The 25,603-nt window shown below is 40.9% G+C and overlaps 1 protein-coding gene and 1 pseudogene across 1 annotated transcript in view; one reads left to right on the top strand and one right to left on the bottom strand.

Annotated features, from left to right (window-relative positions):
• LOC114640543 overlaps window positions 1-502 on the bottom strand; it is a 1,802-nt pseudogene extending 1,300 nt beyond the window's left edge.
• Window positions 1-25,603, top strand: part of Fam160a1 (family with sequence similarity 160 member A1) — a 158,276-nt gene that overhangs the window by 12,245 nt on the left and 120,428 nt on the right. The window contains exon 2 of the mRNA XM_028789475.1: window positions 18,993-19,099. The gene's annotated coding sequence lies outside the window, so the exon portion shown is untranslated. The remainder of the gene's footprint in view (window positions 1-18,992; window positions 19,100-25,603) is intronic.

Raw genomic sequence — 25,603 nt, forward strand, 5'->3', positions numbered from 1 at the left:
TCCTCCTCCTCCTCTTCATCCTCCTCCTCCTCTTCATCCTCCTCCTCCTCTTCATCCTCCTCCTCTTCCTCTTCCTCCTCCTCTTCCTCCTCCTCTTCCTCCTCCTCCTCCTCCTCTTCTTCCAAGTTGCACCATCAACATCACCATCTCCATCTTCATCGTCGTCATAATCTCTCTTTCTCCCCCAGTGCTTGTCTCTTCAACTGTTTGCTACTTCATCCACCGAAGTTCCTGATTCTTTATCAAGTTCTTGTTGCACTGGTGACACAGCCCCTTAGCTGCCCTTCTTCTTCCTCCTCTTCCTCCTCCTCCTCCTCCTCCTCCTCCTCCTCCTCCTCCTCCTCTTCCTCCTCTTCTTCTTCTTCTTCTTCTTCTTCTTCTTCTTCCTTTTCTTCTTGGTGGCTTCCTTGGCCTTGCTGGAGGTTCCCTCTTCCCTGTCATCTGGATCCAGGTGGCCATTCAGGTGGCCCCTGAAGGACACTGCAACCTCCACTCCTGCCATGTTGAGAGAGAGAGAGGGAGGGAGGCAGGGAGGGAGGGAGGGGGGAGAGAGAGAGAGAGAGAGAGAGAGAGAGAGAGAGAGAGAGAGGAGGAGCAGCGAGGGCCTGCTCCTTCTTCACCCATGTCCACCAGCGACACCGGAAGCCATGCTCCTAATTCATGTTTTAGATGTGGCTCAAGAGAACACGTGTGCACACAGAGCCTGAGAACATGAACCTGTGTCTTGGGATAAAAGTCAAGCGGAGAGATCACTGGTGGCCCAGGCAAGGTGCTGGACACTGTGATTTTTGGAGGCTGAGGCAAGAGAATTCCAAATTTCAGGATAATTTGTCTGAAAACAAAACAAATAAAAGGTGTCTTTGTTGGTAGAGGAGAGGCAAGAGAAAAAGAAAGACAAAAGGAACACTTTCAAGTCTCCCTTCAGTGTTCTGTTTATGTACTTGGGTCCCAGTCCTGCTCTTCCTTTGCCTGTTTCCTTCCTGAGAACAAGAACCCTGGTACCTGTTCTGTCTGTGAGACTAGATACTGACCAATACTTCCTTCTCTATACAAAACTTGATCCTGTGGCTTGCCTACCTGATCTAAATTCTCCTCTGTACTAGATGTGCTCAGTACAAGTCCAGCCCTCATAGCACGACAGCTGCTGATTCTGCACCTGTGCTTTTCTTTAATGTCTGAGTTTTGACTTGATGAAGTAAGAACAGGTATTGATAGCCAGAGTCCTGCGCATGCTCCATAGAGTGTCACCCTGAATGTTCTTCCATTTTCTACAAAACCTCATTTTCTTCATTTTGATTGATTGGAAGTCATTAGAATTAGAGCAGACCCTGCTACTGTTTATAGACTTTCAGCTATTTCAGGTGGCAGAAGGACTTTATGGTCACTACGAGGCTATTATGAGAGGCAGTTTTAATGACTTGTAATTGCCAGTGTGGAAAATGGCCACAGGACAAGAAGAAATTTAAAAATTTATACAGAGAAAGGAAAGGACCACACAAAAAATTTTTTTAATTAGTAACAATGGGAACCTGGTGGCCAATTTTTTTTTCTAGGCCTCCAAAACCATTTTGATTTGACAGCAACTAAAAGAACCGCTAAATAACTGGGTAGAGCCTGCTAATTTATATTTGTTATTAAGTTACTAGACATAGAAAAATATATTTCCCTCCTCTTGAATTAGGTTGAAGTCAATCATTTTACTCAAGTAAAAAGTCTTTCATTTTAAATAAAAATTAAAGTATTTAGGTACTCTATATAATACTGTAAAATCAAGGTTTACTTGGGAGATGGTCTGCTTGGCTTAATTCCTTGTTCCTTCCTCTGTCATTTGGAACAAGTTATCTAGTCTCTCAGCAATAACCCGGGAAATAACGGTATACTATCTCATAGTGCTGTTTGGAGGACTGTGTTAGTTTACATGTAGAGCATTTAAGCTGTTTATCGTTATTTATTCTATCGTTTATTGTGGCCTTGGAGTTAAGGACCTCATCTTGCTTATGACGTTATCAATGTATTCAAGGCAGTTTTAAGTTTAGACATTCCCAGAAGCAAAAATCTAAGCCTAATTCTGTGAGGTATTGTTAGTCACAAGATAGCTGAAATTGTAGGTGACACTGGATATTTTTCAGTAGATTGCCTACCATGGATACAGCGCTGTGTGTCTTATATTCAATGCCTTTTTAGCTGGCAGAGTGCCATGGCACTGGAAAGTCCTGCTGCCTCTGCCCTGAGTATCTCAGGGATGTGGCTGACAGGACAGACAGTCAGAGTCAGGTTTTCACTATGCAAATATGGCTTTGTAAATATGAAGATCATAGGAGCGAAGCTCCCTGTGCGGTTTAGATTTGGTACGGAGAGCAAAGTACACAGAATTTAAATTTCAGAGATCCCAGCAGTGATAGAAGCAGCTTAAACATTCAAAGTCAAGTTATTTTGTAGAATAAACTGCCCAGTCATGGAAGAGGGACTTTCCTTAATTTAGGTCATAGACATGAATTTAGAAGCTTAAACATTTGTAAGAAGTATATCTTTGCCATTTTGATATACAGAACATTTCCAAATAAAATGTGCTTACCTAAAACACCAAAGATAATTTCTAAAGCTTTATTTTCAAATTAGCCTGTATATTTTGTATGTGTTTTATAGTCAAGTGTACCTGTGTTACTATGCACGTGTGTACATATAAAAGAATGCGATCATGTTACGAGCAAATCATGGAAAGAGACTATGGGTTTATTTGTATATTTTATGTGTATGGATGTTTTCTGCATGTATGTCTGTGCACCACATACATGCCTGATGCCCACAGAGGCCAGAAGAGGACATCCAATCTTCTGGAACTGGAGTTACCGATGTTTCTGTATTGCACATGGGTCCTCACTCACAGAGCCACCTTTTCAGCCCCAAATTTCTTTTTATTAAGCAAAAATAAAGTTCCTTTCTTTAAAAGTGGATTGTAAACGACCACAAAAATGTGATCAGCATTATGCCAATTGATATTCTGTTTTGTTTTGTTTGTTTTGGTGCAGACAGTCACACCTCTGGCCTCACACGAGCTGGGCATATGCTCTGTCACTGGGCTTGTAACACCTTTAGCCTTTACTAGTGATCTTTCAGAAGAGAGAAACAAATACTCCATTGATCCTTATGCCATCATTTGTGTGGCTGGTTTTCTACACCAGCAGAAAAATTTGATTAATTGCTATTATCTGTGATAAATCTTATGGGTAATGAAATTTTTTGGTCTATCTATTTTCCCCCCGTTGTTCAAACAAATTAATAAAACAGCTTGCCAAAACACCATAGAAAATAAATATGTTCTGCAACAGCACAGGAGCACAGTACTGTCCAGTGCTTACTTGGGCTCTGGAGCTGCAGTGTCCTGCCGTTGTTGACAGGGTCTGAACCCAGAAAGCTGCTTTCCTGGGAGCTTCCATTAGGCTCTTGTACCTCACTGAGGTATTTGTTAAGGCGTAGACTTGCAGTCTGTCATCACTAATACAAAGGTGGATATGAAGCCAATCTAGCATGAAACCTTTTACTTTGGTTTTGATAAGTGTTGGATTTTTAGTTACCTAGGTAATCAGTATTAAATTACTGCATCTTAACTGAGGTAGCAAAAGAGTTTGATATGAATTTTTTTCTAAAGTGATTTAATGCTGTATGGATTGGACAATTATCAGTTAGAAAGATAAGTAACTGGGCAGTGTTATTAAATGGAGCATGACATGACAAAATCCCAGCTCCATCTCCTCCGAGCCCGTATACATTTCTTTCTTTTGTTTTTGGTGGGTGGTGGTCATGGGGGTGGTGAGTGGAGACAGGGTTTCTCTGTGTAGCCCAGGCTGTTCTGGATCTCATTCTGTAGACCAGGCTGGTCTTGGACTCAGAGATTCTCCTTCCTCTGCCTCTGAAATCTATACTTGGAAGGATTAAAGGTGTGCGCCGTCATGCCTGGCTTCCAAATGCATTTATCATCCCTTTAGATTACATGTTTTTGCTTTCTTCTTGAGCCTAGGATAGGCTCAAAACTGGGGTCACAACATCCTCTTGCCTTAGACTTCCAAGGAGTTGTGCTTACAGCTGCATGCCGTTACAGCGAGCTGCACATGCTTTTGTCTCCATTGTTGTCTACGTTGTTGGGTTCTGTTTTCTAATATTTTCTTGCAGATTTTTGCATTTGTGTTCATAAAAAGATGCTTGTATGTAGTTTTTCTGTCTTTGCTTGGTAACCTGTTATCTGTATGCTGACCTCGTATGTTTGGAAGTATTCTCTTGCTGTTTTCTGGGAGAGATTATAGAGGATAGGTGTGACTTCCTTCTATGTCTGGTTAAATTCAGCAGTGAACCTATCTGTATGTGGTCCTCTCTGATTTGGAAAGATGCTAGACCCTGTGTCTCTTTACTCTACACAGGCCTACTCGGATCATCTTGTATGTGAGTTTTGGTAGAATTTCCTCCTTAGTTCATTTCATCCAGGTCATTAAATCTACAAACTTAAAGCTGTGTGTAACAACCTCCCCCCATTGTTTTCTCAGGGTTTGAGGGGTCAGAAGTGATGGCCCACCCTTCATTTCTATTATCAATAAGTTGTGTTCTTTATTTTTTTGTCTTAGTTAATGGGGCTGAGCTAAGAGTTATCAATTTCATTGATTATGCCAAAAGACAGCAACTGACTGACTTAGTTGACTTGCTCTGTAGTTTTCTGATTTTTCAGTTTCATTGATTTCTTGAGTTGAGTTTTTAAAATTACTCCTCCCTCTGCTTGTGCATAGATCAACTGTAGGTCTTTCTTCTGCACTGATGTGCCTGTTCAATGCTCTAATTTCCTATTAAGCATTACTTCCGCACCTCACAGATTTTGTATTTTTTTTCATTTAGTTAAAAATCTTTAAAGAATTCTCTTGAGGTTTCTTCTCTGACCTGTGTGGTTTTAGAAGTGTTTACTCCTCTCATGCTTTTTGGGCATTAGCACAGTCATACATTTTTCCAAAGTGCAATTAGAGAATTGTTCCTACTGATAAAAACATGTGTACACTGGGCTGTTAATGGAGAGGAAGGCTGGAAAGTGAGTAAGGAAGCAAAAGCTATTGAGTCATTTTTTTCCTGGTCAACTGTGCTTGTTTAAACAATGGACTTATGTCAACATTAAAATACCCATATAGTTTAATCACTATTAAAATGATAACATTATGTGATATAATGGGAAGAATAATTACATTAGAAGCTAGTTCTGAGAAGCAGTTTTAGCTTCCTGTGGTTTAAGAAGGACAGACCAATTGGCTCAGTGATTAGAAACACTTGTTCTTACAGAGGGCCTGGGTTCAGTTTCCAGCACAACATGGTAGCTCACAATGTAGTCTCAGGGCATCCAATGCCTTTTTTTGACCTCTGTGGGCACCAAACATGTATGTGATGCTCCAACAGCCATGCAGGTGAATCACTTATATGCATAAAGTAATAGAATCTTTAATAGTTAAATAAAAATAGACAGTAAAAGAGAGATCTAGACAGGAGATAATTTCAGATTAAGTTTTATGATAAAAGCTATACTCATGGGTGAAAATTGAGCCAATATTTTGAAAGGAAATGTTGTAAGGAAAATTAAAGTTTATTTGAAAGTTTATCCTTAACTAGATGGCAGCTCATCTAAAGCACTGCTAGAGGTGGACTGCAGTCAAACCCGGAGAGAGGTTTTCTGCTTTTGGTTAAGATCAGTACCATAGCATTTATTTTTATTTCTCTGTTATTTCTATTTCACCTCATAACCTGCTCCCCCGAGAAGGTGCTGTGGTAGGTTTTCTGTTACTGGAAGTGCAGTGCTGTGGACATAAACTTGTATCTCAGCATCATCATGCAGAAGCTGGAGCTGCATATTCCTCTGAGAGAAAAGATCCTGAGGGGCCTAACCCCCACTAAAGTGGAGGCAGCTTTTGGGTCTATGGTGTATACAAACCTCAGTTTCCAACATTTAAGATTTAGTCCAGCCTGCTGCAACTGGCTGACTTGGTGTGCTGATTCTTTATGGCTCTCTCTTCTCAGTTCAAATATACGAGCGGGAAGTCATCACCCTGAATTCATCCATAGATGACCACTTCAAATGGAAAACTCAGTGGCATGGAGCATGTTTATAATGGTGTGCAACCTCTGCCTTTCTAATTTTAAAACTTTTTATTACTCCTTAAGAGTCCTTTGTACTTGTTGAATGACTGTGAGTCTGCTTTCTCTGTGATTATAATGGTCTATTTTGGATGTTTCATATAAAATACTTAATAAGTGACCGTGTGTGTGCTTCTTTTACTCAGCTCCATGTTTTGCAGTTTATGTAGAAGTTCCTTCAGTGTTTTATTCCTGCTTATGGATGAATAATGTTTTACTATATTTTATATTACAATCTTTATATTTATCTTTATTTAACTTGGGTTATTTCCATCTTTTGGTTATTAAGAACTGAGATTCTGTGAACATTTATATGTTTGGATATAGCCAGGATTACTGATTCATTCACTTATTAAGGAACCACAAAATGTTTCATGGTAGATGTACCATATTATATTCTCACTAATCATATATGATGGTTTTATTTTACTGTATCCTTACCAACAGTTGTTATACACTTATGCTCTAAATAATAGTTCCTGTATGATAGACGTTCTGGTGGGTGTGGAGTAGTTTCCTGTCATGGTTTCCACATATGTTTTGTTATTGATCAGTAGTGTAGATTTTTTTTTTCATTTGTTCATCCGTTACTGGCCTGTTTACTTTGAAGAAAATTCTATTGAGTTCTTTGCCCATTTTTGAACTGAATCAACTTTTATTGTTGAGTTTTAAGAACTCTTTATATATTTTTGATTCTTAGCCAGTTCTCAAGGAAACAAAGCATATAAAGATGTAGTGACTTATAACTCATTCATAGGAAAGGAAGAAACTGACAGAAACAATAAGTTGGAATTCATAATAATTAAAAACCTTAGTGTATCAGAGATGAGAAAAGGGAGACCATGTTTGGAATATATTGCATGAAAGCCAAAAGAAATCTATTTTCAATAAAAAATTACGTCATGAAAAAAAGAAGAGTGGGGAAGTCATAAGAGGGGTTGCATCCTCTTGAACCAGAGTTACAGAGGGATGTGAGCTGTCATGTGGGTGTTGGAAATTGAACCCTGGGTCTTCTGGGAGAGTAGCTGGTGCTCTTATTTGCTGAGATATCTTTTCATCCCCATAGTCAGTTGTCTTAACCACTGAACCGTATCTCTGGACCCATCTATAAAATCTTTTAAATGATCAATATGCACAACTATTATTTTTAAATGATTTTAGTAATTTTAGCATTTAGTGCATCTGTGACTGGAGATGTGAAGATCTGTGTGTCTGAAAAGAAATTTTAAGGAGGTGGAGCACTTTTGAGGTATGGTTCATGAAACCCAGGCTGGCCTCAGACTCACTTGCAATTGAGGTTGACATTGAACTTACAGTTCTCATATGTTTACCTTCCAAGTGCTGGGGTAACAGGCACACATCACCATACCCAGTTTACAAAGTGCTACAATGGAACACAGAGCTTTTCATCCATTAGGCAAGCACTCTGAATTGAGGTACATCCTTAGCCCCTATATCTGACATTGTGGAGAAGTATGTAGAGTTAAAGGCATATAAGCATAATATATGCAAAGTGATTAATAAGTGCTTTTATATGTACAATGTACTTTGTATCTAGACTTTTACCATACAAGATACAAAACTGAGCAATAAAATTTTTAAAAAAAAACCCACCCCCAAACCAAAAGATAACAAAAACTTTATGCCTTCATCAGTGTTCTATTGCTGTGAAGAGATACCAGGACCATGACAACTCTCATAAAAGAAAGCATTTAATTGGGGCTGGCTTATCTTCAAAGGTTTAGTCTATTGTCATCATGACAGGAAGCTTGGCAACATACAGGAGGACACAGTGCTAGAGAGGGAGCTGAGAGTTTTATATCTGGATCTGCAGGCAACAGGGAGAGAGAGAACCACTGGGCCTGGCTTGGGCTTTTGAAACTTTGAAGTTCACCTCCAGTGACACACTTCCTTTAACAAGGCCACACCTCTGAATAGCGCCACTCCCTGGTGACCAAGCATTCAAATATATGACCTTTTGAGAGTCATTCTTAGTCAAACCACCACAGTGTATCAAAAGATATCAAGAACGTGAGAAGATAACCAATCAAATAAAGGAAATGTTTATAAATCATATCTATGCTAAGCCAGAACTTTCCTTAACTGACTTTCATGCCGATCTGTCTTGTCTGAGCTGAAATGCAACCCCCAGGAGCCATAGACCATATAAGAAAAACCCCAAAACCAGGCAAGAGAAACCCTCTTTTACATTATTGGTCAGGGGAGTCAAGAGACTCCCTAGACATAGGCTATTGCTCTTACTCTTGGTTGCCTCTCAGAGAATAAAGAAAACACCCGATTGCTGAAGACGCCTTACACTTCAGACCCAGGATCCAGAGGATCTGAACTTGATTTGACCTGAAAGCCTCCTCCCTGATGACTGGAAGGTGCCACACAAGCTTCTAGGGAGGGGAGCAACCAACAGTCTGACCCAGCTATCATGCTTATGAACTAAAATAACAACCAGCATGGCAGGGTTATCCTAAGGGTGTGGTAGTCATATGCATATCTTGGTAGTAACCAACCAATAGCTGTCTAATCAGGCTTAAGGCCCATACAAGAGAGAAATCATATCTGGTTATAGAAACTTAGCCAGCTCTCCAGGGCTAGTGATGCCATGGATCTTGGAGGACAGCCTATAGCCACCACTTTACTTAATAAGATTAATTCCTAGCTGCAGTCTAAGTATTTACCTTTATACCTACAGACAAGTGTAGCTCTTACATCTTATTAAAAACAAGCCTGTTTGCAAGAGATGGAGAGTGGTCCAGAAAAGCACAACTGATAAAACTTGAGAGAACAGACATCATGAACTCAGTCTCAACTGATGCATCTATAACAACTCTTGCACTGAAGGCTCAGGGAAGAGGGGCTAGAGAATTAGTTGTAAGAGAGGAACAGGAAGCCATCTGTGAGACTGTCTCCTAGAAATGCCAGGGAAGCTACATCCATGAAGTATCGATAACATGAGAGCCTAAACAAGACCCAATCAAGGACTATAAAGCAACAGAATAACATGGATTAGGGGAGATCTTCCTCAGGACCAACCCTAGAGAAAGAACTACAGCCAACTTAGAAATGCTGATGGTGGGAGAAATAGTTTTCCTCAGGGAAAACCCCCAAGTTGGTTATCCAAATGGTTAGTCAAACACAAGTATGACTGAACGGATATTTATATATTTATATATTTAGGAATGTGTGCGCACGTGCGTGTACATGCGCACATACACACACACATACTCACACACACACGCACACACACACACACAGAGAGAGAGAGAGAGAGAGAGAGAGAGAGAGAGAGAGAGAGAGAGAGCCCACGAATTTGAGCAAAAGCAGGGAGAGGTGCAAGATAGGAGTTGGAGGGAAGAAAGGAGTTATGTTCTAATTAAAAATATAAAAATAATAAAAATGGAAAGTTTTCATTTATTTATTGAAAATTTCATATATGGTTACTAATTTACATCATTTTCCCCTTCCTCCAATTCCTGTATCCCCTGACTCTTTCTCAAATTCATTACCTTTTATTCTTTAATTATTATTGCTAAACACACACACTCATATGAATTTATAAACACAGCCTGCTTAGTTTGCTTGGTGTTGCTGACATGTATATTTGTTTAAGACTGACTACTTGAGACTGGATCACTCATCAGGGCTCATCCCTGGAGAAGACTGATTCTCGCTCACTCATCAATCATTCATTGCTTGTAGCGCTTTATCTAAGGGTGGGCCCTGTGGGATTTCTCCCATCCACACTGACTGTCAGTTGGTTCTATCGTTTTACAGGTCTTGTTTAGGCATCTGTATTGTTAAGATTTCACATGTGCTACCTTGCCTCCCTGTTGTATATAAAAGACACTATTCTTGCAGCAGATGCCATGATCCTCTGACTCTTACAGTCTTCCCACATCCTCTCCCACAACGTTCCTTGAATCTTAGGTTTGGGGGTGTCATTGTAGATGAGACAATCAGTGGTAGGCAACCTGTGGCCAGCTGTTCTCTGCATCTTAACCAGCTGAGTCTTTCTATAATGGTCTCCATCTGCTGTAAGCAGAAGCCTCTGCGCTGAGGGCTGAGAGCTGTGCTCACCCAGCAAAGGCAGCATGGGGACTCAGTAATCAGCTCTCATGATCAGTGCAGTTGTTCTTTTCAAGAATGTTGCCCACAGCATGCTGTGTTGTTAGCAACCTGGCTTAGAAAGCAGACCTTTCTGGACCTTCTCTAGTTGGGCCTTACATTAGCCAGCAGTCAGCTTTGTGCATATCTATGCAAACTTTACTTACTAGTGGCATAACTTAATAATTTGGCTAAGCATTATATGAACCAAAATACAAGAGCAAAAAGATGACATTTCTCAGCAAACAAAGTTTAACACTTTAGAAAAATTTCTAGAAAGACCTGCCAACAAAAAGTGCTTTTTAATTCTGTATGGATGATACAACCATGAGCCACTCTGAAACTTGTAGAAGCTTTACAAAGATTCTGCACTCACAGTTACAGGCATCTTTATAATCTATATTAAAGTTACCAGTCTATTACAGACTCCAAACTGTAAACTATGAATGTATGTTTTATGTTAGAAAGATGGTATCAATACTGATCACCAGTTTCATATGAAAAACAACTTCTATGTAAAACAAGCTACTAAATATATGCCCATATGTTGAAATGAAAATAACCTTTATAGAATTTTTATAGTACCAACACAGAATCTGCGTTTAAAATCCACGACGAACTATCCACTGTGATCATTCTGGGCAGAGTTTTTTGCCATGTCTGTCATTATAAACTCAGAGCACTCCATCTCCAACTTATTAATTTAAAGGACTTTGTGTCTCACAGCAGATATTTCTGTGCTAAGTTTTAGGACCAGTTGGCTTCACTGTAATAAGGAAGGACCCTCTCTTTCTGTCTCCCATGCATTTTTCTTAGGCTGGCCCCTGGATGAACTGTAAAGCAGCTATAGTATGTTCAGAAGTAGAATAAGTTCTGTCCATTGTTTGGAACTGGAAAGCTTGGCCCAGAACCCCTTCTGCAGATGCCACATGTTTTCTTGTCTGAAATGAGTCACCTTTAACCTGTTCCACCAGGGCCCACTGGTCTTCAATCCGAAGGTAGAGTTAGACCTGAGTCACTTGAGGCAGGGATAAGTTTCATTATAAAGCCTGTACTGGCTAGTTTGTTTTGTCATCTTGACATGAACTGATTCATATGGGAGGAGGAAACCTCAACTGAGAAAATGCCTTCGTCAGATCGCCCTGTAGGCAAGTCTGTGTGGTATTTTCTTGAACAGTGCTTGACGTGGGAGGGTCTAGGGTCCTGCCACCCCGAGCAGGTGGTCCTGGGAGTTATGAGAAAGGTAGCTGAACATGAGTCTGGAGGACAGATCAGTAGACAGCATTCCTCCTTGGCCTCTGCTTTACCTTTTGCCTTCAGGTTCCTTCCCTGCTTGAGTTCCTGCCTTGGGTTTCCTCAGTGATGGACTCGGATCAGGACATACACACCCTTTTCTAGCCATGTTGCTTTTGGTCATGTCTTTATCACAGTGACGGTAAGCAAACTAGGACAAACCAAAGCCTGTTTGACAGGAAGCCAAGGACAACCTTGCTGGTGGAAAGACAGCCATTTTTAAGGTGACAGAGAATCATGCAATGCACTTTCCTTTAAGCTTTTGATAAGAGCTGAGCAGTAATGAAATTAAGGACCTATTTGTGAGTATTCACAGTGCATCTATATGGTATTGTTGTTCAGGAATGTATTCATCTACTGCACAATGGACACGCAGTCTGAGGGGCAGGTTGTCTTGCTCTTCTGAAAAACTGCATCAAGTCTAGCAGTCACACTTGAATAGATGGCCTTCCCACCTCTGCATGGAAAGGTCAGTGGCAATTTGGAGTAGATGATGATGCCGTGGCTCAGAGAGTTCTGTGCTCATCCTCGTTATGTCCCCTTGTTGCTGGGAGCTTCTTTCCCATTTCATGTGGCTTTGGAGGAGAAAATAATTGTGCTCATCTATAACCTATTTCTTTCCTCTTATTTCTAGCCGTGAGAATAGGCATGTGATTTTTCCAGACTGCAGCAATATCTTCAGGGAAGATGTGGGATGCAGTTAGAATCACGAGAGTCATTCTTGAGATATTTTTTATGAGACAGCGCTGGAAACATTTATGGTTTTAGGATGGAAATGAAGGCCAAATGATAGCTTATTCCTGAGGTCACAGAGGGGAAGGCTGCCCATGGTGAAGGCAAGAAGAAAGCCTGTAGGCAGAGACTTGATAAGTAGAGGGTAGGGTACAGATGGGTAAGAGCAAATGAACTTGGAGCGTCACAGTCCCCGTTCCAGTTTTCTTGTGCAGTGAGCTGCCGTGATCTCTTTCTAGCTAGGTGAGCTAAAATGTCTCCTGCTTTGCTTGTGTGAATGTGAGTTGAGTTCCCGTCACCTAGCTTCCAAGATCTTGATTGATTACAGGATGTATCTAAAAAGATATCTGAGGTTAGTGCTATGATAGTTCTTAGAAGGTTTACTTTAGAACTTAATGTACTTAATGAACTCCCCCTGGCCCCATGGTGAAGGTCCCATTCATGTTCAGTTTAACTCATGGCCATTGGAAAAATAACCTCAATCTGGCAATGGTCACTGGTCAGTTTAAACAATGAAGGTTCTTTCCGGTCAATGCTTCTGAGTGAGTTGAGAGATTTTTTTTTTTAAGAAATGTGTACAATGATACATGTTTTAAAAATATCCGAGGAGACTTACTAGATCAAGTGGAATAGTTTTTAAGTAGTTGTACTTGAGTTACTATTAGTGAAGTTGAGTTGGTATCAGCAGTTGCTGAAATCGGCAGTTGCTGAAATATAACCCTAAGAAAGCTGGGCAGTAGTGGTACATCCCTTTAATTCCAGTACTCGGGAGGAAGAGACAGGTGGATCTCTGAGTTTGAGGCCAGTGTGGTCACAGCAAGTTCTAGGATAACCAGGGCTATGTGGAGGCACTGCCTCAAAAAACAAAGAAAAGAAAACCAACCTAAAAAAATAGAATGTAGCACATACTTATTTTTAAGTCTGAGAGTCACACACAAAGGAATCCTTTCCATTTTATGCTCAAAGCAAATCTGAGCAGAATTCTAATTAGTAATATGGAGGGCAAGAATAGAATTGATTTGGGATCTGAGAATCTGGATATTTGAGGACCAGAGGCCTCTGTGTCGGGCATTGCCACAGTAAAGCACTTGGAACCTTGGACCAGGAACACTTGTGGGGAAGCACCCAAGTCAATGGGACCTGGATTGGCTAAGTGGGTCAGAAGAATTGAGCATCTTTCACATTGCCCTAAGGTTTTAGTGAAGCTACAACTTTTCCTTGTTTCTTCAAAGACAAGTAAGGGACAAGTGCAGAGTGACAGAGCAGGCCTGGTCCAATTTTAGGATGAAAATGTGAAGTTAATGTAGTAAAACAAATGTTTCAGTGCAGCAACCCTTTAAATTCTTTAACTGTATTGAAAACGTGGGCCGACACCAACCGTGTAATGACTGCATTAAGACAGGGAAATGACCCTGCTTCAGCACACCCTGGTGTGCACCCAATGGGGTATGCTAGTTGTCCCAGCGTGCTGTGGACCGACAAGATTGTATGTTGTTCAAGGGCATTGATAATAAACGGAGTGGCCACAAATAAAACTGTTCTTTCATACTCTGTGACTAGCACTGAATAATTTGGGGTTTCTAAAAATGGGAAGCCATTTGATAATCTTCTGAGTGCTGGACCATCTGCAAACCGATTTCATTTGCTTAGAGTTAGAGATGGAAAGAATCAGGAGTCAGACTTGAGAAGGCTCTTTTGACAAAGTGGGACAGATGATACTACCCCCAGGAGAATGATAGTCTGCCAAGACTTGGTCAGCGGCTTTTCTTTAAGGGTGTTTTGCCATATGGTCTCTTCCAAAAGCTAAAGATCAGATTTCAAAGTCTAGCACATACACATTAATAAATCATGTTCTTGAACTAAGGGCAGGCACTACCTGCATCTGGAGGTAGAATTCAAATGGGGCTTTGGGAAGTAGAGGGAGGGAATTGACCTGGGCAGTGAGTAGATAGGGAAGGGTGGTGTGGTTTGGGAAGGATAGTTAATACAATATTTACCAGGACTACAAGGCTCCAGTGAATTTTCTATGACCTTTGTCAGGGAAGTATTTTCATCAAATAAAAAAGACATCCCTGTAAGAGTGCTGAATTGCAGAGATAAAAACAGTGAAATCAGTTGGGAAGAGATTTAAAACTGTGGCGATCACTTTTTAATTTTATTTACAAACCAACTTTGCTTCCTAGGACAGAAGGCACATCTCATCTTTCCAAAGAGGAAATCTGTTGTGACATTTTAATTAGCATTTAAGGTAAAATTGAGACTTCTACAGTGTTGAGCAAGAGCTGGCTGATTGTAGCTGAGGTCTCCAACCTAGGGTGGCGTGCAGTGCCTACAGTTCTTCCTCTATGCTGGGATAGCTACACTGAGTTTCTAAGGGAAGACATACTGTGAGAAAGAGACTAGCTATTTTAGAAGACAACTTTAAAAAGTCATAATACCCCAGTTAATATTTTAAACTCCAGTTAGCTTTATTACCTTCTTCTATTCAATATACATTTATTAGTATTTGATAATTATTAGGCTGGCCTTGGATCCTGATTTCAAGCAGCCTCTCAAGTGTCTGAGCTATAGGTATGTGGTACTGTGTCCAGCTTTTAAATAAGCCTGGGGTAGTAAATAAACAAAAGGGCATCTATGACTATTAACTAACCTATTCATTTTGGAGTTACAAGGGACAGCAAGGATTTGGTGACTGCTAGGCAGATGTTGTACCATTGAGCTACACACCAGTCCTGATATTTATTCTGAAGGTTCTAATGGCCCATTGAAAAGCTCCATTGCTCCTCTCTTGTGAGTCTGAGGACACTCTGAGAGCCAGTCTTGCCTCTTCACAGAGCTAGAGGGCATCTGGAACTGAAAAGCAAGGTGCAGGCTAGAATTCATCAGAGAGACCATGTTATATATTATTTAAGTAGAAGATAACTGTTGCAGAGCTTGAACACAGGAGTAGTTGAACTCAGAGTTTTTTCCTGAGGTATTTTGAGTCTGAAAGATTCAAAGGAAGACAGAATCTAGAAATAAAACCTAAAAGGACTGGTTTGAGGCAAAGGCTGGAGGAGTGGCATAGGAAGCAGCCAGGAAACCCTCACCTAGGCAAGTGCACAGAAGGCCAGGGAGAGACAGAGATGGAACTAGGGAGGGAAGTAACAGCTGTGTAACAAACAGTATTTCTTGATTTTACATGACCCTGTGCTTCTGATAACTCGGTTTTAATTTACTCATAGAATATCTGAGAGATATAGCACTTACAAATGAAAAACAAACCCTTAGAAATGTGTAGGAGAGACAAAACAGGGGCAGTAACTCTGGGGGCCTTACCTTCATGCACAGTCTAATGCTGAGAAGTGTACAGAGGTCTGACCATTGGCCAGGGTTGTGTCTCAATGGCTTTGGAGTCCCTAGCCTTTTGGCAGGATCTGGCAATCTAGAGGTTCCCCAACAGCATAGGGACTGAAGGCCGGTTGCTGTTGCTGTTGCTGTGGGCCCAGGCTGGAGCCTGGGGGATGGGAGAGAACATGCTGCCTTGTCGGTGCTCTCTAGGTCATCAGCAGCACACCATTGATCCAGAACCTTTGGCTGTATACTTTATAGAGAGGCTCTCCAAGTTACTCTTTCAAGAGTGTACTCTTGAAAGGCTTACAATCATAGGCTAATCCCAAATAAGTAATTTGGAATCAGAGCCCACAGAGTCCTATAACAAAGTAACGGCTGACTCTTTGGGTTGTCAGTCTGCTCTTATAGCCCCTATTGTAGACCTCCTTTAGACCCTCCCCCATGAGCTGGCCTATGAGCTGTCCCTAGAAATTATACATGACTTTGAAGAAAGAGTCCTTCTGAAACATCTGCCCCTCCCACCCCCGCCCCAGACAAATGCAGACAGTCCTTAGATCTCTGGAGTTTGGAAGTGTTCGCTGAGGTATGTGTTTAGCATTATTTGGGAAGAATGCAAGCAGTATTAGCATAGGGCTAACCTTATACAAATGAGTGCTTGATAAATATCACCTGAGGACAGTAGCTGAGGTGGGAAGAAAGCTTGCTCGTTAGCTGTTGCTGTCACTGGAAGCATTTATTAAACTCTTTACCTTCATGGGGCACTGAGCCAGGGATGGTACAAAATACATTAGCAGATGTGGCTTGTGGCCTTGGAGACCCAGGGCAGCATCTGAAAGTCCATTCTTGTGTGAAGTGTGAAATTTACCTCTGTTGTCTTTCTCAGCTGAAAAACAAGTGAATAGTGGTTGGGGCAAGAGTAACGGTGGCCGACAGAAGGCTGGTACACAGGTAGACTGCACCCAGGGCGCTCTGTCATTGCTTCAAGTTCCCGGAAGCTCTTTCCAATGTTGTACTGTGGTATAAAGCACCCCTAGGTATTGTATCACATCGTATCATATACTCTTAAAAGGCTTTTGTGTTTGTAGGTATAAATACATTTTAAAAAGATTTATTTTTGGTATGTTTTCTCTGCCAGGAATGTTAAGGTCTGGATTGGAAACATCACTTTGACTGGAGAATGATTTACCTTTCTTTGCAGGGCAGGGACCTTTGGGGAGGCCCAGGATTTTCCTAACAGCAGGCAGTATTGTAAAGTGTGACTGGTCCCTGACAAGGTTAGGAGCTGGAAGCTATGGTTTGTTCTTTCTCCTCAGGCCTCTGCTCTTCTGTGTTCCTCACTACGGTTGGCTTCCCTTAGTTTTCTCTTTTCATATGTGGCCTGGGATTCTGCCTGTTGTCAGTGATAGGAACATTTTCTTATTTTGAGATAATTTTAGACTTGCAGTAAATTTGCTATTGCAATATGGGGAATTCCTATATTGGTCACTTACGATTAACCTCTTTGATTTTAGGGGCCTTGCTGGTCACAGGGTGACGAACACGTTCCTCTAATTTCCTCAGAACTTCCCATTGGCGAGTGGATTTTAGTGACCTAATGTTTTAGCTCTTCATGAGAAATTTAAAAAATTTTAAATGGTCTTCTGGTTATAGCAGTAGGGTCTTAAAGGTGGGGGCTGCCAGCAGTTGTGTTCCAGCTATGGGGGAACTGAGTGAGTGGAGAATTTTGGCTTGAGAGTCCTTGCTGAAACCTTGAAATACTGTTTATTGATCCTTCTGTTTGGTTAGCATTTAGCAACTGCCCCATAAGTGCCGAATACCATCCAAACCTCCAGAGCTACTAAGTTGAACTTTCAGATGGGTGTTTTGATCCCCAGTGTACAAATGCCGTGCCGTAAGTACACAGTGTGCTGTGGAGAGCGTGGAAGGAGGCCTTGATGCCCTCCCTGCTCCTGCAGGCTTCATTAGGCTGCAGCACCTGGAAGGAGCGCTCCTGGCAGATGGAAATAAGCTGTTCTGTTTAGTCCAAACCTGCAATTAGGATAGCTTAGGTAAATTCAGGGGACCATCCGTGGTCTGTCATCTTGCCAGTGGGCGAATGCACTCCCTCCACAGAGTGGAGTTAAAACAGTTGTTAAATGGAGTGATGATCTGATTGTGTTTATCTTCCTTGAGCCACCCACTGTTCTCCTTTACTTGCCTTTCTTTTTTTTAAAGTGCTTAAAATTTTTTATTTAGAACAATAAAGTATATGTATATATAATGCAATTTCAAATTCAAACCTGCATTAAAAGGATCAGGACATATACCTATCTTGAAAAGTGTATATATAGTATATACACAGATATATCACATTTTATAACCTTTGTAAATTAAACCTCTGCCATAATAAGCCTAAGAAATAACTTTCACAATTGTCTTTTACTTTTTATATAATAATTAGAGCAGATACCATTCTTTATAGAAAACAATTGTATATAGACCCTTTTAAAAGTGTATCCCATTCTATTGTTTAAGTGATGTTATTTGGTAAAAAGAAAAATGTATATTTGAACTGGTTCCTTAAAGGTGCCAATTCACACCTCTGCTTTGGTGTAAAGTATAGGTTATTGTCTTTGGTATTTGTGCTTTTGCATTCTTACACACTAAGTGCACATAAAAGCTACTCTGTTATTTAGTGTTCCATTAGTTTATCAGTTAGCCTTTACATTTATCAGTAGATGGTGTGTGCTGTGCCTTTCTGTGTGGTCCTTCTGGAAGATGTTCTGGAAATGGGGAAATAGCATCATAATCTATGGGAAACACTAAGTCCATACCAACAGTTTCTGTGGAAGCATTCCTTGTAATTAGTTCTTTCTGCCATGCTTGTATCTGTTAAGGAACACAATGTTTAACCAGTTCATTTGCATTGTAAACTCAGACATACATCCCTCCATGTTAAGCATTAGTTGACTGAAAGTGAGTTCCCATGAGCACAACTGAAATAGAGCAATAGAAACTATCAAAGGAGCAGATGGACAGGTTTGAAAAATGTGAGGGCTCTATACCATTACAACCAGAACTAGGCGACCACATGCCACACAGCATGGTCTCCAGCATACATTGTGTTGGTACATGAATCTTGTTTCCTGTTAGAGATTCAAGACAAGAGACATAGGAAGCGATCGATCTGTCCAATACAAATCTATGATCCAAACATTCACAGCATATTAAGTTACACGACAGTCTAACACCAACAGCAGGTGTGGCAGTTAAGATATCATATGGTTACCAGTGTGGAGAATTTCAGTCTGATGAGCCGATAGCTTTGATTTATTTTTCTTCAAAAATATTAAAACTGCATCTACTTTTAATTTCAGAACAGTGGAGGGTGAACCTTATTTGGCAGCTCTCATTGCATATTCAGTTCACTGAACCCTATCGTGAGGGCTTCAAACAGAGGCATCACCACACAGTCGTGAAACAGGTAAGACCGGGATGTCACTCTTCTCTGTCATCCCTGTGTTGTGGGGCACATGTGTTGGCTCCATTCCATACTGTGAATAGTGCTGCAATAAACACTGATGTCTGATATCCCTGCAATTGACTCGGAGTCCTTTGGGCAAGTTACTAGCGCTACTGTAGCTGGGTCATGTGGTAGCTCTATCGATTTTTAGTGTTTTTGAGAAACTCCACACTGATTTCCATAGTGGGCAAACTAAGGTACTATCTCATCAGCAACATATAAAGGTTCTCTTCGGTCTGCATTCTTGCCAACATTTGTCATTTGTTTTCTTAATGGCTGTCATTCTGACTGGTGTGAGAGACAGACTCAATGCAGTTTCATTTTCTGTTTCTCTGATGGTTAGTGATGATGAACATTTTTTCATGTTCATTGCCCATTTACAGTTAATCTTTTGAAGACTGTCTATAGCTCATTTATTGACTGTGCTATTTGACTTTGTGTGTAGTGTTTTTGTTGTTGTTTTGTTTTTGAGCTCTTTGTATATTCTAGATCTCAATCTTCTGTCAGCTGCAAAGGTTTCCTCCTGGTTTGTAAACTGTCTCTGCACCCGATTGGCTATTTCTATTAGCACAGAGGTATTTTAATTTCAAGAGATATTCTTTGCCTGTTGTCGGCCTCACTTCCTGGGCAGTAGGACTTGTATTCAGAAAGCCTCTGCCCACATGTGTTTTGAAGCTCTTGACTCACATTCTGGAACTTGATTCTCATTTTCTTTCTTTCTTTTTTTTTTTTTTTTTGGTTTTTCAAGACAGGGTTTCTCTGTATAGTTCTGGTTGTCCTGGAACTCACTCTGTAGACCAGGCTGGCCTTGAACTCAGAAATCCGCCTGCCTCTGCCTCCCAAGTGCTGGGATTAAAGGCGTGCGCCACCACCGCCTGGCCGATTCTCATTTTCTTAAGTATGTCTCTGGTGAGCATTTAAATGTTGCTGTTAGACGTATCAGTCATCAGCTAGCTGCCTGAGAAGCCTTCACCCACATCATGGTTTTTCCTGTTTTCCACCAACACCTTTATGGCTTTATCATTTATATTTTCATTCATATTAGCTATCAAGTTAGCTTTTGTGACAGAGGTAGGGTTGTGGTCAAGGATCATGTTCCTAGTTATTCTATCAACATTTGTTGACTTTTGTTTTTCTTCACCTGTTGGATTATGCTAGTGTCTTTGTGACAGTCATGATTTTGTATGAGGAGGTCTATTTTGGGGTCACTCTATTCTGTTCCTCAGTTGTTCTTTGATAGTCCTGTACCATTTATAAAAACATTGTTGTGTATAATGTGTGTGGGCGAGTGTGGGAAAGTGTGTGGAGGATATATGACAACTTCCCGTAGTCGGCTCTCTCCTTCCACTGTGGGTTATGAGGATCATACTGTGGTCCTCAGGCTTACACAGTGAGCATTTGTACCCACTGATCCATCCCTCTGGCTTGGACCAGTTTTAATAGTTGTTATTGTACAGGTGGCTATTCCATAAGTCACATGGACTCACTGGACAACTTTGACGTTTATATTTTTTGTTGTTAAAAGCAATTAAATATGTCTGTTCAGCAATTGATATTTGAAAAGAATGATTTACATATGTATGAAATCTATATTTGGAAGTGCAATGGTACTATTTAGTGGTGTAGTCTAATTTTTATTTCGCCAGCAAGTGAGAGTGTCTTTTATTTACAAAACAGTAACATGAATGCTGGAATCAGTGCCCATGACGTGCTGGCTGTCTGGGAGAGACAGTTTACATTGCTTCTGGCTAGTCAGCTTTCTGTCTCCTAATGAAATAAATGATAAATGCAACATAGGCAGAGAAAAACATTTATTAAAGGTTTGTTGTGATTTCTGGTTTCAGGGCTTCTAATCTAAGGTGGGTGGATTCACTGCTCTGGGTATCTGGCAGAAGTGCAGAGTGGCAAAAGTGGGGAGCTGGTCATCACTGATGCTGTCTGCTTGCTTCAGGAGCCAGGAATCCAAGCTAGAGGGGAAGGGGAAGGCCAGAGCTCCCTCTCTCCATCAAGGGCATGCTCCCAATGACCTATGGGCTCCCAGTGACCTATGGGCATCCCAGTGACCTATGGGCGTTTCCTAAGATTGTGTTGGTATCTGAGTCTTGTTTCCCATTAGAGATTCAAGACAAGAGACAAAGGAAGTGATCTGTCAAATACAAATCTATGATCCAAACACTCACGACATATTAAATATGTCTTAAAATATTTACTGTCTCTGCTGGGGACCAAGCCTTTAACACATGGGTCTTTAAGGGACACATTTTTAAGCCCTGGCAGCTTTTATATATCATTTTTATATTGTCTCTTTTATGCACCAACCAAGATTTTGTTAGAGAATTAAGAAAACCAAACTCTTTAGTGGAGGGACTTTCCTAAAACTTATTATTCTCCATGGGTCTCGTCATATGCATTTGCATGCATGCCAGCTGACAGAAAATAAGTGGTGAGTATCTGACCAATTGTCTAAAGGCATTCAGTCAATTATAGCAACAGAACACTGGTCATAACTCAGCCTGTGTGTGCTGTGTATGCTGTCAGATGTGAAAGGTTATCTGTCTTAAGCTTTTTTATATGCTAATCAGAAAGGCATTAGGTTGTGTAAATGATCCCCAAGGTACATACTTTTATTTTATGTGGGTATATACATAAAATTATAGTGCTGTGTGAAGTGTTTGTAAATGTTTGCTGCTTTACGTGATCATTTATTCCCTTAGAGGAGCGATTTGCAGTAGAAAGGCCACCCTAGATCTCAGTTTAAGTACTATGTTGCTTTTCTTGAGGAAGATGGGTTTTAAGGGGGAAACTGTTACTTTTGATAAATATTTAATATTCTTTCACATATATTGTTATATGAACAATAAATAATTCTATATCATGATGTTTTAATATTATTGCCTATATTTACCATAATAAAATTAATATCTGTGATAGACTACTGGTCTGGAAACTACAGTTTTAATAAATTATTTAGTCATCTCTATAGTCTAATCAAAGCCTGGTACTTCCAACTCATGCTAAGCTAGATATTGGCATACAGAGTGCAGAGAACTGTATCTTGGACAGGATAGAGGAAGCTGTGTATGAATTGGTTCTGTAGACCTTAATATGGCTTTTAATTTGTCAGTGAGTTAGAGACCTCTTTTCTGGGCTCTGTCAGTTATTTTCAACCAGTAAAACTTTTTTTTTGGTATGAAACCTGTATTTGATTATTATCTAGTGTAAACAGATTAGAATCTTTTGGAGGACTACCACCATTTATTTGTTCTCTTTTCTATGGGGTTGTATAAAAAGCCAAACAATGAACAAACAAACAAACAACACCAATAACATGAATGGAAAGGTGTTCATTCTGTTCCCAATACTGACTCCATCTTTCAATGTTGTTATGGTTTTGGATCTCTGAGGGTACAAGGTACAAGGACCACCCAAACCTGTTCTGTTCTATCGGGCTTTACATTTTGAGGTATGCTCCATTGTGACTGGACACTCTGGACTTAATGGTAATCTCTTTCTGGTTCTTATGATAGAAACACTTTTCCTTTATCAAGGTATAGGCAGGAACCTCTCTGAGGATCTCTTTAGAAATCTCCCAGGGTTAGTCAGTGGAGGTGTGACCAGGTTGAAAGAGAGGATAGTCACAGCCGGCTGCTGATTACTGGACATTCCCTCAATTATTGAGTCTATTTTCCTGACAAGAAACAATCCATAAAATAGGCCAGAACCAAAACCAAAACCAAAAACAGGGTATAGCAGATTAATTTAAAATGAATTTCAACCTTTGGCCCTCTGTGTCATATTACCAGTAACCTTTGATAAAGGATGTATATATAGTTAACGTGATTTCCTTCCTCAAGTCCCTGGACCCCTTCCTCTCTCCCTCTCTCCCTCTCTCCCTCTCTCCCTCTCTCCCTCTCTCCCTCTCTCCCTCTCTCCCTCTCTCCCTCCCTCCTTTCCTCCCTCCCTCCTTTCCTCCCTCCTTTCCTCCCTCCTTTTCTCCCTCCCTCCTTAAACAAGAGCTGGGAGCTCACAAACAGAAGCTTAAAAGTAGAGACTTTCCCCTCTATCCCTTTATGCTGTGCTCTGTATGTTACCCTCCAGGAGCGTATGCTTGCTTTGTGGTCAGTTGGCTGTTTGGTACTGGTGAATCTAGTCTGCCTCTTGCTGCTGCTGAACATGTCCATTTACACTGTGTCACTGTAGTATAGGGATGCTAAATAATTGATTGGCAGGTAGAGAGCAGCAAACACAGCCCCTTTGTTGCTATGGTGATACATTTGGTTAAGGGGCCTGTCCATCATTTGGACCACATGGATCTGACATGTGATTGTAATTGTGGTTGATGTGGTTGGAGGAGAAAATCAGCTTAGGAAGAGGTGGCATTTGAAGCAAATGGATATGTGTTTGGGAAAGAAGGTGTTTGGGAAAACTCGAGGGATGACTTATACTGTTCTGTTATCTATTAAAAGGCTCACTCCCAGCTAATTCGTCAGCATAGAGAATGGGTGAAGTGACAGATTTGTTTACTTGCTATTGCAGTAGCATTTGATCATTTATTGCTTAGAATGGTTATTCTGTGAGGTTTACATTCTTCCTTCTGTCATCCTTAGGAGGGCTTCCAGTAAGTGGAATTAATGTTGTCCTTAGTAGAGATTCTGAGGGGAAGGACATTTCTTTTATCCTTTGTTATAAGCAAAATCTCCAAGCTGTTAGAGGAAGCCATTTTATTTGTGTACTGTTCTGTCAGATAGTCACTGAGCACTCAGCTGGGGCCCCTGAAAGGCTGGGAGAGAAGGACACAAAGCAGATACAGTCCCCCATGGTGCTTAGTCTCTAGCTGTCCCTGTCCATTTACCTTTAACTCTTGCCTTTTAGTGCTGTCCCTTCCTTATTATGTGTGTGGTTTTTAAAAAAAAAATTTTTATGCGTGTTCACATGTGTGGGTATACATGTGGGTAGAGATACATTCATGTTTTGTCGAATGTGCAGGCCTGAAATTGATGTCTGGAGTATTCCTTAATTATTCTCTATCTTGTTCATTGAGGCCAAATCTCTCGCTTCAGCAGAGAGCTTGCCAGTATGGCTAGTCTAAATAGCCAGCTTGCTCTTGGGATCTCCTGTGTCTACCTTGAGCCCTGGAACCAAAGGTGGGCTATCATGCCCACTTGGCATTTATGTGAGTTTCAGGGCCTTAAACTCCAGTCAACAGGCTTGTACAGCAAGGGCTGTGTATTCACTGAGCCATCTCCACAGCCCCTAGAATGCTAATTTCTTCCTTACCCTTCATAGTTCTTTAATGCGTATATCTTCCAGTAATTTTTTGTTTGCAGTACTAGGAAGTGAATCCAGGGCCTACTGCAATTATTCTACCAGTGAGCTGCCTCCTCACCTTTCAGTCATTTGTTTTCAGACAACATCCCATGCAATGTAGGATGACCTTGAACTTCCTGTGTTACCAAAGCCATCCTTGAACTCTTGCCTCATCACTGCTGGTATGCACCATTATACCTAGTTTTCTCAGTAGGTGTGTGTGTGTGTGTGTGTGTGTGTGTGTGTGTGTGTATGCATGTTTATGTAGGTGCATTTAGAGGCCAGAGGAAAACCTTGGATGTTGTTTCTAAGACACTGACTATATACATATATTATTTAGGGCTGGACTACAAGTGCATGACACTATACTCAGCTTTTAAATGTGGATTCTGGGGGTTGAATTCATGTCCTTGTGCTTGTAAGATTCAACATCCTACCAGCTGAGTGATCACCTTAGTAGTTATCCTAGTAGTTATAACAAGGAACATGCAAATGAATACAGACTTCAGTGACCTAAGTGGAACTTTTGATCCGCACCTTTCCTGTCACTGGGCCAGCTAAGTCAAGAGCAATCTCTTTTGGGTATTCTACTCAATTAGTTTCCCATACATTTTTTTTCCTTAGTATGTGTTTTCTTAAATGCTATTAATTAATCTTCTGTGTGTTTTTACTATTCCTTGTGGAAGTGTTGGGGAAGGAGAAAAAGTTGAAAGTCAGTAGAGAAGACCTAGCACATCTTTTTTATAGAGGAAGAGCTGGGCTGTCAAGAGTTTAACTTATGATGGGATAATAGAAAGGCCAGGACTACTACTCAGACGTTCCAATCCCCAGTCTCTCCTCTGCTCTCCTTGGGCTGTTCTTTTTAAAGGCAGCAGCACATGCCATCCTGTCTCCTTGGAGTGGAATTCCATGTGACCCCGGATGGTGCATTCCACTCTGGCTGTGAGTTTTACACTGTGGGGTTATGACAGTAACCAGGCTGTACAAAGCTACTATACGTACTGCTTACCAGAAGGTTGGGAACCACTGTGGGGCTCTGAGATGCTTAACATGAACAAGTTAACATTCCAGGGAAAACCTTGCCCTGGAGGATAGGCTCAGGGAGGTCAGCTAGGAGTGCTGAGCTCTTGATATGTGCTCAAGGCTCTCTGATTTGAG

Source organism: Grammomys surdaster, unplaced genomic scaffold (genome assembly GCF_004785775.1).
Source record: "Grammomys surdaster isolate TR1022 unplaced genomic scaffold, NIH_TR_1.0 125834, whole genome shotgun sequence".
In the NCBI taxonomy this organism is placed as follows: domain Eukaryota; kingdom Metazoa; phylum Chordata; class Mammalia; order Rodentia; family Muridae; genus Grammomys; species Grammomys surdaster.